Here is an 18,171-nt window from a genome sequence, read left to right as displayed (position 1 = left end):
AAATATCAGCCTTGCACGATCCCCGGAACCGGAGATACCAAAAGACAGTTTAAAAGCACATTACCAAAGTGGCTTTTTTTCTGCCATGCAAGTCAATGGCAGAAACCTGAACTTTAACATTACCCTGACTCCGTTCTGTTGCCACGAGAGGGTCGCAATTTTCCATTCAATCCTGCCTCAACTAGGACTACATGGTGACCGAATCTGAGCCCTCTAGGTTGAAGAGAACCGGAGTTATGGGTTCCAGGTTTCTGCTCATTCTGACTTAGCCGGTTCAAAGCTTTCCCTGCCATTACGCTCAATGGTAGGACCCTCCTTGCCGGCGTGACCCTTTCTCGCCGCCATTACTGCTGGGACCCTGTTGGGGTGAAGTGAGGGGGTTCCTAACATCTAGGGGCAAAATGAATTTTATCTCTAGGTGCCCTAGAACAGAAGTTCCCACGCCAATTGACCTAGTTCCCACGCCAATTGCGCGCTCATTGCTCTTTTTTTACAATGTTGCCGATCTTGCGGCTTTGCGGTCAGGCAGTAAAAAAACAGTGCAGCAAGCCTCTACAGTACATTTGTTACACTGTCAAAGGAGTAAATGGAAACAATGTGAGGCAATTCAACATGTTCTTTTATTGGTGGAGTCAGTATAAAAACATTTACAGGTATTTACAAATACTGTACAATGTTGAAACATTTTAAGTGCACAGCAATTCTAACCATCAACACACAATAATACATACAGCAGCCTTTATTAAATTCTTCTGGCAGATTGAAATCGGAGAAACATGTACAAAACATTTGTAAAACATGGAGATACATGAAAAATGGACGTTTATATTGTATGAATATTAATTTGTCTATAGAAAATCTACTGTTTGTTTTTGGTGCATGGGGCACAGGGAGTTAAAGTGACTTGCTTTTTATGTACTGTATTTGGGGGCTGTATTTGGGTGTTTATTCATCAAATTATTATGATGAACTGCCTTTTGAAATTACAGTGCTGTTAACTATTTCAGCCACACACCTCCAGAGTTTTTAATCCCTCCCTAGCCAAGCGTCTATCGGCTGAGTCACCCTAGCCTACCAACCCCCTCTCTCCACTGGGTCGTTAATCTTCTGCATATTGCCATTGTGTTCTTAATCCGCGCATAGCCGAGCTACAAAGACTCAGTACGCCTGCGTCTAATCACACCATCCCCCTTCCCCAACCCTTAGAGGCCTGTTTTGTTAACGGTAACGCTTTGGAAAATCCCCTCTCGAATTGGAAATGTAAATCTGATGTGCATAGCACTGTGAGAATTGAGAGTAAACTGATATTGCATCACGGAAAAAAATATGCAAAGATAAAAATAATCATGAATAATACATATTGTACAGTACTGCAGCCTTTATTAAATTCTTCTGGCAGATTGAAATCGGAGAAACATTTACAAAACATTCTTATTCATTGGTGCACTGTAGGGGTGGTTGTCAATGATTATGATTCGCAGGAAAGTGAATAAATATTTATTTTATTTTATCAGGAACCAAAAAATACAAATATAAAAATAATCAGGAATAATACATAATGCAGTCTTTATTAAGTTCTTTTGGCAGCTTGAAATTGGATAACCATTTGGAAAATATTTGTAAAACATGGGGAAACATGAGTAATGCACATTTATAAGAATATTATTTAATACTATATACAGTACTGTAATGTACTGTATAATATATATACTATATACTGTATAGTAATATTATTTTTTCCGTCTTTATCTTTTCCTCATTCTGTCTGCAGTACAGTAGTTCATTGAGAGAGGAGAGGTTTTGTGTACATCATTACTGCTGTTTATATACTGTACATTTGACTGTACAGTACAAGCAGATTAGACTGGACGCAACACCACACCCCCCCTAGGCCACCCTTTTTCCTGAAACGACAAGAAAACAAAAAAATAGTGCAGTTACTGTACTGTACTGTACTGTATGTACGTACTGTACTGTATTATGGCAGAACTACTGTAGGTGGCTGGTGCAGCTTTCTCTGGAAAGAAAAAAATGGAGCAGTTAGTACGCAGTTACTGTAGTACTGTCAAACTAGTCTACTGTATACTGTAACTACTGTATACTCTGACTACTGTTAAATTCTATATACTGTACTGTAACCTGATGGCTGGTGCTGCTCTCTCTGTAAAGAATAAACTAACTACTGTAGTGTATACTCTTACTATCTGGAAAGAAAAATTATGTGCCATACTTACCTGTATCATACTGTACTTACAATACTACAGCACAGTACTACTTTCCTGATGCTTGCCCATTACGCGCGATGACAATGGGCAACACAGTGGCAAAATGGTCTATATATTTATTGCAGCGTTCCACGGTGAGTACATCGTTCCAAAAACTCATTACACTGGCGACACACTTTATTCGAGCTCGGCTAGTCCCACGAATTCGGGTATACCCGGGTGTATTGAGGTTTGTGACTGTTTTCTGCCCGAGTGCATTGGGTTATTTTCCAGGCAGGGATTGAAGCATTTTATTCCCGCTGACTGCAATACTGCACAGTATATATATATATATACTGCATTACAATTCATGAATTTATGCCATCTGGTAGACACGCGAAGCATTGCAGCCTATTAAATCCTAATCATTATCATTTAACAGATCAGCCGCCCGTCAGCCAGGCATGAACCCAGGCTGGGAAGGCAAACGCAACGGGGCTTGTCAGAGGTGAGAAGCGGCGCATTCCAGGTATCTGCCAGGTACATACTGGGTATTTGCTCGAATAAAGTGTGTCGGTGCAGTATGCCTTTCAATAACTCGTCCTTTTTGGAGGGTTTCACCACTTTCCGGATATGGTCCTTCAGCTGATGCCAGACCATTTCGATCGGATTAAAGTCTGGCGATCTGTCATTGGAAAGAAAGGACAATTGGTTTAAGAGCTAAAAACAGTGGGGAACAAAAATGGGACACGGTCTACTGCACTTACTCCGCTGGCATCTTCACCCAGTTGATGCCGTGCTCAAGGATATGCGCCGTTGACGCGGTGTGCTTGGGATCGTTGTCCTGGTAGAAGCGGTGACCATCGGGGAACTCGCGTGTGATGTATTGCACTATCTCGGGCACAATGTTGTCTTGGAAGAAAGCTTTATTCATGATTCCTATAGCAAGAAAAGAAAAGTGCTCAAAAAACTTCACAATAATACAGTACAGTGCATACGGTAAGGCAACACTAGTCAACTACAGTGCATTAGGCGACATTATATTTGATACATTTTACCTTCAAAGATGACAATGCATCCCGGTCCACGCCTAGAGATGGCACCCCACACATGCAGCTTCACAGGGTGTTTTGGCCGTGGCTTCAAAGATATGCGGCCTTTTTTGTGGAATGCAAAGCTTGCAAATTTCTCCAGTGACACAATAGACTCATCAGTGAAGATGCAATCCTGGAAAGTCTCCCCACTGTCGATCCATGCATGGGCCTGGACCACTCTTTTGATTTTGTTTGCGTCCCATATCATGGGGTATGCTCTGTAATGACAAGGAATAATTTTTTTTAGCGGCACAGTGCAGTCCAGTTTGCTAAACAACACTTTTACCTCCTGTACTGTCCAGTACTAACCTCACACGTCCATATTTCCATCCAATGCTGCGTCTCATCTTCTTTATGCTGCTCTCGGATACAATCAGATTGTGCTTTTCCTGCAGAGTGTTTTTAACCCTTAATACATTCCTCTCATCATTCTCCTCACTTATTTTGTCCACCAGAAGAGTTGTCTCACTACAATGTAAACAATAAAATATATTGTTTTATTAATATGCAGCAATATAAAATGTATATAACTATAATGTTGTAATATTAAATAAATTGAAATATACAAAAAATATAGACTGCTGTACTATAAATATAAATATACAAAATAAATACACTGTTGTAATATAAATATAAATATACATCCTATATATACCGTTGTTAGATAAATTGAAATATACAAAAAATGTATACTGCTGTACTATAAATATAAATAGACAAAATATATATACTGTTGTACTACAAATATAAATATACACAATAAATATACTGTTGTAATATAAATATAAATATACATCCTATATATACCGTTGTAAGATAAATTGAAATATACAAAAAATTTATACTGCTGTACTATAAATATAAATAGACAATATATATATACTGTTGTACTACAAATATAAATATACACAATAAATATACTGTTGTAATATAAATATAAATATACATCCTATATATACCGTTGTAAGATAAATTGAAATATACAAAAAATGTATACTGCTGTACTATAAAAATAAATAGACAAAATATATATACTGTTGTACTATAAATATAAATATACACTATAAATATACTGTTTTAATATAAATATAAATATACATCCTATATATACCGTTGTAAGATAAATTGAAATATACAAAACATGTATACTGCTGTACTATAAATATAAATAGACAAACTATGTTGTAATATAAATCAACAGAAATAACAACAGTATTACAGTAGATACAGAACTGTACTATAGATGTACTGTACTGTATGAACAGTACAGTACGTACAGTACAGTTTTCTATTTTTTTTTTTTGTTACGTTTTATAAATCTACTTACAAGTTAGTTACCCTTGGTGCCTTTTTCCGGTCTCTGTTTTTGAAGTGAAACTTCTTTAGTGGCACCTACTTCTGATGGGGCAAAACTTGAGAGATTGAGACGAAATGTGAAACGGAAGTGACGTCACGACTCCCCCCCGCTCCCACCACACATCTGCTGTCACATGCGGCGGCGGCGGCGATAGCCACCGGCGCCGCTCCTAACGGGCACCGCTCCCCCCACACGTCCGATGACATATGCGGCCGCTCCTAACATTCCAGCCATTCCCCCACACCGACGCTGTTCCGCGCCCGCTAACATGCCGCGCATGTGCGGTAGTCATGGCGACGGTCACGGACGCCACGGCTCGGAGACCTCCCTGCGCTGCCGGGTGAATGATGACAGCTTTCACCTCCTCCCTCCTAAGTCCGCTCCCCCGAGTCTGCTCTCCCTCTCCGTCACCCGCCACGAGCCGAGCCCGCTCTTCCCCTCCTCCCCTCCAGCCCGCTCTCCCCCTCCTCCCCCCAGCCCACTCTCAAGACTGCACAGGCACTTCTGGTGCCCGCTGCTTGTGAGCACGCGCTGTCCTGCCGCCGTGATCTGAGGTGAGGGGAGGTGTAAGGGAGGTGCAGGGGGGTGATGTGAGATGAGGAGGTGCAGGGGGTGATGTACGGTGCAGGAGGGGTGATGTGCAAGAGGGGGTGATGTGCAGGAGGGGTGATGTGCAGGAGGGGTGATGTGCAGGGGGGTGAAGTGCATGGGGGGTGAAGTGCAGGGGGGGTGATGTGCAGGGGGGGTGATGTGCAGGGGGGGTGATGTGCAGGGGGGTGAAGTGCAGGGGGGTGAAGTGCAGGGGGGGGTGAAGTGCAGGGGGGGTGATGTGCAGAAGGGGTGATGTGCAGGGGGGTGAAGTGCAGGGAGGGGTGAAGTGCAGGCGGGGGTGAAGTGCAGGGGGGTGATGTGCAGGAGGGGTGATGTGCAGGAGGGGTGATATGCAGGAGGGGTGATGTGCAGGAGGGGTGATGGGGGTGATGTGCAGGGGGGGTGAAGTGCAGGGGGGGGGTGATGTGCAGGGGGGGTGACGTGCAGGAGGGGTGATGTGCAGGAGGGGTGATGTGCAGAAGGGGTGATGTGCAGAAGGGGTGATGTGCAGAGGGGGTGATGAGCAGAGGGGGTGATGAGCAGAGGGGGTGATGAGCAGGGGGGGTGATGTGCAGGGGGGGGTGATGTGCAGGAGGGGTGATGTGCAGGAGGGGTGATGGGGGTGATGTGCAGGGGGGGTGAAGTGCAGGGGGGGGTGATGTGCAGGGGGGGTGATGTGCAGGAGGGGTGATGTGCAGGAGGGGTGATGTGCAGAAGGGGTGATGTGCAGAAGGGGTGATGTGCAGAGGGGGTGATGAGCAGAGGGGGTGATGAGCAGGGGGGGTGATGTGCAGGGGGGGGTGATGTGCAGGAGGGGTGATGTGCAGGAGGGGTGATGTGCAGGAGGGGTGAAGGGGGTGATGTGCAGGGGGGGTGATGTGCAGGGGGGGTGATGGGGGTGATGTGCAGGGGGGGTGATGTGCAGAGGGGGTGATGAGCAGAGGGGGTGATGAGCAGGGGGGTGATGTGCAGGGGGGGTGATGTGCAGGAGGGGTGATGTGCAGGAAGGGTGATGTGCAGGAGGGGTGATGGGGGTGATGTGCAGGGGGGGTGATGGGGGTGATGTGCAGGGGGGGTGATGTGCAGGGGGGGTGATGGGGTGATGTGCAGGGGGGGTGATGTGCAGGGGGGGTGATGGGGGTTATGTGCAGGGGGGTGATGTGTAGGAGGGGTGATGTGCAGGAGGGGTGATGGGGATGATGTGCAGGGGGGTTGATGTGCAGGGGGGGTGATGTGCAGGGGGGGTGGTGTGCAGGAGGGGCAATGTGCAGGAGGGGCAATGTGCAGGAGGGGCAATGTGCAGGAGGAGCGATGTGCAGGAGGGGCGATGTGCAGGGGGAGTGATGTGCAGGGGGGGTGAGTGCAGGAGGGTTGATGTGCATTGGGGTGATGTGCAGGGGGGGTGATGTGCAGGGGGGGTGATGTGCAGGGGGGGTGATGTGCAGGGGGGGTGATGTGCAGGAGGGGTGATGTGCAGGAGGGGTGATGTGCAGGAGGGGTGATGTGATGGGGGTGCAGGAGGGGTGATGTGATGGGGGTGATGTGCAGGGGGGGTGATGTGCAGGAGGGGAGAGGTACAGGAGGGGTGATGTGCAGGAGGGGTGATGTGCAGGAGGGGTGATGTGCAGGGGGGGGTGATGTGCAGGAGGGGTGATGTAATTGGGGTGATGTGCAGGGGGAGTGATGTGCAGGAGGGGTGATGTGCAGGGGGGGTGATGTGCAGGGGGGGTGATGTGCAGTGTGGGTGATGTGCAGGGGGGGCGATGTGCAGGGGGGGCGATGTGCAGGGGGGGGCAATGTGCAGGGGGGCGATGTGCAGGGGTGCGATGTGCAGGGGGAGTGATGTGCAAGAGGGGTGAGGTACAGGAGGGGTGAGGTACAGGAGGGGTGATGTGCAGGGGGAGTGATGTGCAGGAGGGGTGATGTGCAGGAGGGGTGATGTGCAGGAGGGGTGATGTGCAGGAGGGGTGATGTGCAGGAGGGGTGATGCACATACGTCACACACACACTGTCACACACGCACACACACAGTCACACGTAGTCACACACACAAGGAATTCACGCTTAGTGCAAATTGCAAATACAGGGGATGTGTGCCGAGCACGCACGTTCTAAGTCAAATTTATTTGCGTTTTGTCAATTAAATTGTATTTTGATTTTTAATTAAAACATCACAAACACAAATACAATTTCTATGACAAAGGTCAAAGAAGTTTCACTTACTATGCGCGTGCACAGCACACACAGCTTCTTTTTTCCGTATGCATGATAGCTCACGGTGTTTAATGGCACAACGAGGCCAGAAGTAGCTAACCAGCATTGGATAGCAGCAATTCGGTGTCCGCTCGAATACATCTCCTTAATTCGCATGCTGAGATCCTTTCAAATCTTTTTAACAGGCATTGCTGCGAGTAGAAAGAAATACAAACACAAGAATGTATATTCAATGTTTAGTCGATGTGTATTCTATGTGCAGTCAATACACAAAATGGATGGTGTATTTATACGGTAATGACTCACATTAGAGTACGCCCACTTTCAACACCTGTACCTGGTCGCCATGCATAAAAGGTCACACACTTTGCATACTGTAGGCCACCACTCCATGATCTTTATCTGAACTTGCCCTTGTCCAGATACTGCATTGTGCCACCTGCTTCCATGGAGCATCCCCGGTTCTATGGATGCAATAACCCACTCACCTCTGCCGTGCCTGTCATGCTGAAAAAGCGAAAGGCGGTTGCCGTTTCCACACCAAGGGCAAAGCGACAGGCTAAGGCCAATAAAGAAAACCTTCTGCTGACCCCAAAGGTTAAGGGTTTTCTTAGACGTAAGCCTCATTATGTGAAGAAGCTATACGGCGATGTACTCTCGACACAAAACGATTGGCAGCCAACCCATCGAATCCGCAGACCACTTCCTCCCATATGCTTCGACGACTCTGCTGTAGCTGTCCCGGAAAACTTCAGCCCGTCTTCTCCACCCCCATCTTCTCCGGTTCCATCTGACGACACTGCCGCCTCTGAAATCCACGGGTCACTGTCTCCTTTGCTCTTGGACGACTCTACTTCTCGCCTGGAAATCCAAAGGTCACTTTCTCCATCCCTCTTCGACGACGCTGCCGCTTCTCCTCTACCGGGTATCCACAGGTCACCTCCTCCACTCTCCATCGATGCCGCTTCTGTCCATGGAACCCCCATCTCATCCTCCGTTGCACCCATCCCCCCAGATGTCCAGACGCCATGCACAAGAAGCAGCTCGTTAGACCGGATGCTGAATGGGATAAGTCTGGAACTCCCCGGGAATTCTATTGTGCTAGCAAAGATAGATCTGCTTCTGGAGACAATGCTAAATGTGGAGCAACGGATGCTACAAATGGAACAACGTATGGATCAACGGATGGAGAAGATAGAGGCTGACATAGAGAGCATACATTATTTGCTCGGTGCTAATGCCCCTGTTTCCCCAACGCCGGAGCAGGGGGGTGACATGGATGTGATGAATGAGACCTTCGACCCCCTTCCATCACCAAGTGCACCCCCTCCACCAGAAGATGTAGTGTACATGTATGCCGTTGAGGAGGACATGATAACCCCGTCAAGACCACGCCAGGAGACAACATAGCGACCACGACGGGAGGAAAGCTTCCTCCAGACAACCTACCATCGCCCATCGCCTCAAGCACACCCGCTCCCAAAAGACCTACACCCGCTCGCATCGAAACGGTGCCCGACATCACCCTGTGCGATCTGCCACCGGCGCTCAGGGAGAATTATAGGGTGAAGAGTGCTGGTGTACCCCACAAGTATGCCTTGATCATTTTTAAGCACCATGTTCCCTACTCGTTGTACTGCGAGTGGGTGTTCAAAGTGAACTACGATGGGAATCGCGCAAAAAAGGCGCTTCCTGTCAATTTAAGGAAAAACATTGTGGAAGAAATGCGGTGCTATTATGCAGTTACAGATCCTGTAATGAAAGGCGTTAGAGACTGCATTAATGGCGTTTTGCGCCATGCAAGGAATCGGCCATGGATGGACAATGTGGAGGACTTTCAGTGAGACCATACTGTTGTGCTGAACTGTATTGAACTGTACATGTTTTGCCCTACTGTTACTTAAATTGCTTCAACATTGTATTTGTAAATAAATGTTTTTGAACGGACTGCACCAATAAAAGAACATGTTGATTTGTCTTACTGTACTGTACATTGTTTCCATTTGCTCCTTTGATAGTACTATACACTGGCGACACACTTTATTCGAGCTTGGCTAGTCCCACGAATTCGGGTATACCCGGGTGTATTGAGGTTTGTGACTGTTTTCTGCCCGAGTGCATTGGGTTATTTTCCAGGCAGGGATTGAAGCATTTTATTCCCCCTGGCTGCAATACTGCACAGTATATATATATATACTGCATTACAATTCATGAATTTATGCCATCTGGTATACACGCGAAGCATTGCAGCCTATTAAATCCTAATCATTATCATTTAACAGATCAGCCGCCCATCAGCCAGGCATGAACCCAGGCTGGGAAGGCAAATGCAATGGGGCTTGTCAGAGGTGAGGAGCGGCGCATTCCAGGTATCTGCCAGGTACATACTGGGTATTTGCTCGAATAAAGTTTGTCGGTGCAGTATAACAAAATACAGTGTTTCTAGAATGTAGAGGCTTGCTGCACTGTTTATTTAATGCCTGACCGCAAAGCCGCAAGCTCGGCAACATTGTAAAAAAAGAGCAATGAGCGCGCAATTGGCGTGGGAACTAGGTCAATTGGCGTGGGAAATTCTGTTCTAGGGCACCTAGAGATAAAATTCATTTTGCCCCTGGATGTTAGGAACCCTCTCACTTGACCCCAACAGGGTCCGAGCAGTAATGGCGACGAGAAAGGGTCACGCCGGCGAGGAGGGTCCTACCATTGAGCGTAATGGCGGAGAAAGCTTTGAACCAGCTAAGTCAGAATGAGCAGAAACCTGGTACCAACAACTCCGGTTCTGTTCAACCTAGAGGTCTCAGATTCGGTCACCACGATTTTAAAGACATGGATAAAAACACAAAGCCGTGCTGCAACAAACGCTGCAAACTCTGCAAACATATTTGCCAAGATCCCACAGCCAGTCACAACCATAGAACATTCAATGTTAAAGTTTCATACAGCTGCACATCCAGGAATATAGTGTATATGATTGAATGCAACAAATGTGACCAAGGTTGCTACATTGGGGAAACCAGCCAAAAACTACAAGGAAGAATGAATATGCACAGACACTCTATACTCCATCACGAAGAAGGAAGATACTGCTCACCTGTGGGACATCACTTCTCACAACCAGATCATTCCATAAATGATCTAAAAATCAAACTCCTCAATGGAATGTTTAAAAGCACCCAAGAACGGAAAACATTTGAATTCAGAATGATAAGACTTTTTGACACGAAATCCAAAGGACTTAATGTGGACATGGGTTTTCTCACACCCTATCAAAATTGCTTGTAATTATCCTGCTTGCCTCTATTCTTATCCACACTTTCTCTCTCCCCCCCAGTATCCCTCCCCCTCCCTACCTTTCTTTGACACTGTCCCCTGGCTTCAAACACATTTAACACCCTACCTTATCTACAGTAAATATCTGTTGTTGTTTTTTTTTCCTCTTTACACTGTTTTAGCCATTGAATCCTTTGTATATCAGTATTGCAGACCTGAAGAAGAGAGGATAACTCTCGAAAGCTTGTCCTATGACATAAATTGTTAGTCCAATAAAAAAGGTATCACCTAATACTGAAGAACTCATTTATTCTGCACTATATATATTTATTTATTTTTCCTGCTGCACATACAGTACCTATTCTTTCCTTCATGTTATGTTTTCTGGGAAAAGAGCAAATGCTTCTCCAATAAGTATCACACAGCTCACTCCAATGCACAGTGGTTTTATTAAGCAAGGTAATAATTAAACTGCATACCCCCATCTAAAGAACAGCTATTATGAAATACTTGAATGCAACTGATTAAAAATCATATGGCATACCCAGGGCAAAAGTTCCCCCTCAACTTAATGTTGATCTTAGTCAAAGGAAAGAAAAAATACATAAGTAGCTCTAAGCTACTTTCAGGGGTTCCGTGGCCGCCAAGGGGGGAGAGCTGAGACAACTCTCCCAGCTGTCCCAGGCCCGACTGCGTGGCCGAACCCCATCCAGCAGTGACCCGGCGGCTCTCTAGCTCAGCAGCACTAGCCACCCGGTTACTGCAATCCTTCCTCTCTCTGCTCCTGTCGGTGCTATAAGTCGCGTTCAACTTAAGGCTGACAGAAAGATAGTCTTGCGGATCGGCACAGCACTGCAACTCTCACCCAAAGGGGTGTGTGTAAAGGGGCAAGAGATAGGGGGTATAGTGTAAGGGAGAAAGAGTGGAGAAGATTGTAAGGGGGGAGAGAGATGGGGAGGGGAGAGTGCAAGGGGGAAGAGAGAGGGGGAGAGTGTAAGGGGAGAAGAGTGGAAGAGAGTGTAAGGGGAGAAGAGAGACGAGGAGTCTAAGGGGGAGGAGGGGTAGAGAGCAAGGGAGAGAGCATAAAGGGGAGAGAGTGAGCAGAAAGCGTAAGGGGGCCAAGGGAGGGAGTGTAAGGGGGGAACAGAGAGGAAGTGTAAGGGGGAAGAGAGAGAGAGACGGGGGGGAGAGGGTTGGGGTTCCCTAGAATTTCACAATCTAATTCTGCCTGAACTGTGCGTAATGAATTATTATTGTGGTTATTTCTGTCTCCTTGAAAATAATTTTTTCATACAGTATGTAGATTCATTCTGGTAAACTCATACGTTACACCATAAATTATAAATACAATAGTAGGTAACATACATATATCTAGCGTTCACTTTGACCATTAAACAACATAATGTAGTAAATCCCTAAAATATTAATTTGTTGCTGTGTAGAATTTCACAATCTAATTCTAGGGTTCCTTAACCAAAAAAGGTTGAAATCAACTGAACCAACCCTTTACTGTGCAATTGTGATTGTTTAAAACTATCTAATTGATGTACAGTACAGAAAAAAATAGGACACATTTAACCAGTTTGAACAAAAAAAAGTGTAAATTACAAAGTGACCATATTACGTCACTGAAAACTCATTAAATAGTTCCACAATGAGTTTCAGAGCTTTAACCACAAATTAAAATATGCTAGCAAAAACAAATAAAACTAACAAAAAAGAGAGGAGGTCTAGATAAGGAATTCACTTCAGCCAAAGTAGGTTGTTCTGTATCATATGTAAGGAGCCATGCTTTTGATGCAATTTGAAGTCCACCTGTCTTAAACCAGCAGGGATTTCTTTTCTATCTTTTACAAGAGCTTGCTGCTGCCAATTACCAGTCACTGAAACAGTTGGAGATTTTTTTTAACTGATTGTTACAAATACAAACTCATTAAAAATGTCCTCTTCTGCCTTTCGACAGGTTTTCTTTTTCAACATTGTCACAGTAGAAAGCATCTTATGAATCAAGTGATCTTTTTGTGCTCATTGCAGCTTTATAAATCTGGAAACATATTTTAATGAGGCTGTGTGGCTTCTGATCACAGCATTCCAGCAAACTCAATATTTCCATGATTTCTATCCCCACCCATCAACAGAAAAATTAAAACATTTATTTTAATGATTAACAGCCGGAATAAAACAGGATAACATGTCTTGTGTTGGACAAGCATTTAAGAGCATTTGCGACCCACACAAGTCAAGTATTTAGTTATTTGAAAATGATATGTTGATTTTAGATCAGAATCTTTAGCATATCCTTTTTTAGATATGTTGGGGTGTCTCCATCACATGGTAGAGGGATTCATCAATATAATTGGAAACTGGTTAAGCACAAATAAGACATTGAAATACTTGATCATTTCTACCAGTGCATTTATTATAGATTCATTCTGCATTTTCAGTACACCTAAAACAAGCAGTAATGCAGGACTCGCCGTATACATGACAGGCAATTAGTTATTAGTGTTGGTTACAGGTATGCAGGGCGGCCAACAGAAATCTTGGGGCCCAGGACAAATACAACGAGCAGCCCTGCAGCACTCCTGCCATTAAATTTTTTTTTAGGGCGCAACTTTTACATAAATGGCAGTGTTGCGAGCCCTATTTCACACCACGCGAGCCCCCCCCCCTATTTTATACTTCGCGAGCCCCCTCTATTTCCCTCCCTTTTTCCATGTATTACTCTCCCCTTCGTCTCACCTCTCACTCTCCCCCCTCTATCAATTACCCCACTCTCCCTCACTCCCTGGTCACGTGTATTTCTCTCACCTACTCCCTCTTTTCCTCACTCCCTCCCTCCCACTCTCTCCTCACCCTTCAATTACACCACTCTCACTCAATTCCCTTCCCCCTCACATAATTCCCTCCCCCCCCCCACAAAATACATACCAAAAAAACCACTCCCAATGCAAATAACTTCACCCCCAAATACATACAAAAAAATTGAAACCCCTAAATATATACAACCCCCAACCTCCCCAAATATATACAACCCCTCCAAAATACATACAAAAATAACTCCACCTCCCCAATACATATAAAAAAGACCACCAATACATATAAAAAAAATAAACAATACATATAAAAATAAACACCAAATGCATACTGTGTATAAAAAAAAACAATGTATATAAACCCCCTCCAATGCATATAAAAAAGCCCCAAGACATATAAAGAAGCCCCCACTCCCTCCCAATACATATAAAAAGACCTCCACAACCTGATACATATTATGAGACCCCCATACCTCCCCAATACATATAAAAAGACCCCAACTCCCGCCCATTACATATAATAAGACCCCCACTACCCCCAAATACATATAAAAACACCCCAATTCCTGCAATACATATACAAAACACCACCACTCCCCACAATACATATAAAAACACCCCCACTCCCCCAATACATATAAAAACACCCCCACTCCCCCCCAATACATATAAAAAAGTAGACATACCTTGGGGATGGTCGGAACCGGTGGCTGGGGGATCTGGTGGCCGGTGTGGGGGTCTGAGGAGCCACCTGGCTAGGGAGGGCTCTGGGCGCATTAAGGCCTGGGTCACATGGGCCCGCCTGGAACTGGAGCAAGTGGTAGGATTCAGATGGTGGGCCGCAGAGGATGGTGGACGCAGGTGCGTGAGGGCAATGATCCAAGTAGGGCCTGGGACTGGGTGAGGAGCGTGGCTGAGGACTCGGGGAGGGTGCTTTAAGGCCCAGGCCCCAGGTACCACTGCAGGCGTAGCGGCGAAGGATGAATGTAGGGCCTATGGGGGGCCGAGGATGCACATGGGGGGTCCGGTTCCTGCAAGCTGAAGCACACCAGGACAGAGTGCCTGGAACCAGAAAGGTATGATGGTGGGGAGGTGAGGAAGGTAGGACGGGGGAAGGTAGGATAGGGGGGTGGGGATGGACAGCCAGACAGACGACACATGAGTGACACAACACTAGTGCAGAGACAGACAAACACAGAGATGACTGAGTATACTGTACACAGACACACACACAACAGTAACAGGGTGATGCAGTCAGACAGACAGTACTCAGATAACAGTATTTACTTGTTTGTGAACCAAACAGTGTATTTAAATAAGCCGCTACATAGCCGGGAACATTGTAACATGTTTCTCCCGCCTGTGCAGTTGCTTGTATTAGCTACTAGACTGTCCCACTCTCCGCCCATGAGAAAGGCCCTGATAGGATCTCTTCTCCTCAATAATTTTTTTTTTTTCTGACAAGACCATTTTTTTTTGACACGGGCCCGGCAGCTGCGGGTGGCCAGGCCCCCTGAGTCACCGGGCCCAGGACACCAACCCCAGCAGACCCACCCTGTTGGTGGCCCTGAGGTATGTCTAATCTTCATATATAGCAAAAGCAAAGTGTGGCACTCTACATTCTCATACATTTGTAAAGGTTTTAGTGAAAAAGTGACACAATAGTGATAAGTGACCAACCAATGGGAATATCTTAAACAACCAGTGCAGTGTAACTAATATGTGTGAAAACAGTGATCAGTGACGTTAGTGTAAAATGATAAATAATATATTAGAGGTGTTAACCTCCGCTCAACCCATATAAAGACTGTTTCAGTTGTATTTCCAGAACGTGTTCTGCAAAAGGTAAGGCCTCGGTCCCAGTGTACACTGTAGAATGTGGGCCCGGCGGGACTGTTTGTACATAAATGTAAACATTTGGTATGTCCTTCAAAATTTCTATTAACAAAGAAGTGTTGAAAGTAAGCATATCCCAATCAGTGGCAAGTGGTGTCCCAATTGTAGGTAAGATGACAGTGATTCCGGTAATCTCAGGAAGAGAAACCCAGCAACAGTGCAGACGAAAATGCAAAGATGTGAAGTTTATATATAAAAAACCTTTGAATTCAAGGCTTGCACAAAATCAATTCTTTAAAGCATCCTGAACCGACAATATCCCCATAAGCCGGGTGATCCGTGATCTCACTGCTCCTGTGTATGTGGGTCCGTCTCGCTTGCGCATCCGCAAACGCGACTTCCAGTTTTGTAGCATGTCGGCTTCTGATAGGACACGTTTGGTGCCCGAGGACATTTGTCTAAAGCTGGAAATAATAATGTATGCATGTATGATTGGGGAGCCGTGGTGACTGGGAAACTAAAGTGATATGGATATGGAGAAGGTCTTTTTTGCTAGGCATAAAAAAAGACAGGGACACTGAAAAATAATGGATTCCCCTGGAAATAGCATTATGTTATTTGAAGTTAATGCAAGACAGTGCTAATATGGCATTAAGCATGTGCTAATGAGTAGTGATGTACCGAGTACCCAGAAATTACCCGGTACCCGGCTTACCTGGTGCTTTTTCAGCTACCTGGAATTTACCCAGACCCAGCAGCAGGGGGCTGGGACCAGAACCGGGTCGGAACCGGTGCCGGGTAATTTCAGAGCAGCTGAAAATGACTTCAACACTTACCTGCAGCTGGTGATGGAGGGTGAGGAAGACAGCTGCGGAGGGTAAGGAGGACCAAGGTGACATCGTTGGAACAGCAGGAGCGTTACTATTGGACAGCCAGCTCCTCCCCAGCTCCCCTTGGGAACGCTCCTGCTCTGGTCACATGGTTCCCCAGCTCCCACCAGCAACAGCTGTGTACTGTGTTCCGCTGCTCCCGCCGGCTGACCAAGGTTTACTGCTACTGTCACCGCCACAAGGACATCTGCTGCTGCTCCAAGGATGTCGTTGCGGTTCTCCGCACCACCCGCAGTGGTCTTCCACACCCTCCGCTGCCGGCTGCAGGTAAGCCAATTCTACCCGGCTGGGTACCCGGCCTGCAAATTGGCTCATATACCCGGTACCCGGCAATCCTCAGGACTCGGTACAACATTTCTAATGAGATACAGTATACTGTACAATGACAGCTGTGCATATAATTAGCTTTGTAGATATTGTGATATAGTTAGAGAGGGGTTTACGTGAGTCGAGGAATGTCTAATGCCCTTTTTCCTGGTAACATCAGTGGAAGGGTTAATCCTTGTAGCCCTGGCTAATTGAGTGCACCTGAGGTAGACTCAGGCTCTTTTTAATAGTAGGCAAAGTGATATCAGCAAAATATGACTTCAGTCTGGGAGTAAACTGGTGCCAACAGGGAGAAGAAGCCTGCGCACAGGACTCCAGTGAACTGGGACATTTTTTAAACAGGTTGCGTTATGTTGTGACCCCAACTCCAAAGTAGCGGAACTGGGGTGTTAGTTCAGTTAAACACTAGGCTGGTGAGTAGTAACCAGCCAGTAAGTTAGTTAGGGCTTCAGTAGAACCTAGGTTCTTATTTTGTGGTTTTGTTTATTCAGTTAAAGGGTTGATACCCTATTTCTGTCACCTAAGGACTGGAACGCTGTAATTTAAATATATTTCAGCAAACATCCCATGGTCGGCCTTCACTACTTTCTTTACGCCTGAGAGGGTTTCAGAGCATGGACAAGGAGGGTGCCTTATCACAATATGCATTAACCTCAAGGTAAGTAATGTACATTACTGATTTTGGTAATGTGGCATTATGATCCCTATTAACGGACCTCTGTGTATCAGAGCCAAAGTCTTAACATAATTGAATATGCAACAGCTTCAAAGTGATCCACATGAAGCATATTGATAAAAAATCTTTATGATCAGTGTGTACATTGAGATGTTAGTGTACATTTGCAAAATAATGTCCGGCAGTCATGCCATGACTTCTAATTGATTCAAATAAGGTGCTTATTGAAGCACACAGAGATCTCTGAAGTCATTAAGTTGAGTTTTGTTAGTACAGTACTCCTTATTCATCTTCAGCCTTTCATTACAAAATGTTTCAAAAGCCAATACACTGAGATCTATGCATTCATTAAACTCTAGTAATATGGGGAATGTGTTGAGACCAGGTCTTATAATCTCCAGTTCATTAAACGTTTTTTTTTTAAATATATGGACATTTTTAGAACACAGCTTCTTTAATTCAAAATAAATTAACAACTAATGACCGTCAATATCAGCCAGTTCTCCCACACACATTTAATGAAAAGGGCATTAAAGAAAAGCAAAGTGTTTTGGGGGAAAAAAAACATGAGCAATTAAAGTTTTATCAGTCTAAGGTGAAAATTGTTACTGTGCGCATTAAATATTTAGTTTTGGAAGAGGAAAAGAAGGTAGGAAAGCTCCTCTTAATCTTCCTCTCACACCAATGATGTCTTAACATTTTACACTTCCATTCTCTTTATATTGAATTCTGAAATGTGTCTGAATTACACTCAGTACAAAATTAAGCTTTCAGTAATCATAATATCTAACCCTGATACTTTAAGTTCTTACGGGCTGAATTATTTACTTTGCTACATTAGATCACTAAACTATTTATAATGCTATGACAAGATCGTCATTGTTTCGTCTATTTCT

Source organism: Ascaphus truei, chromosome 2 (genome assembly GCF_040206685.1).
Source record: "Ascaphus truei isolate aAscTru1 chromosome 2, aAscTru1.hap1, whole genome shotgun sequence".
Taxonomy (NCBI): domain Eukaryota; kingdom Metazoa; phylum Chordata; class Amphibia; order Anura; family Ascaphidae; genus Ascaphus; species Ascaphus truei.
The sequence above is the reverse complement of the archived record's forward strand: the minus strand, read 5'-3'. Positions refer to the sequence as shown.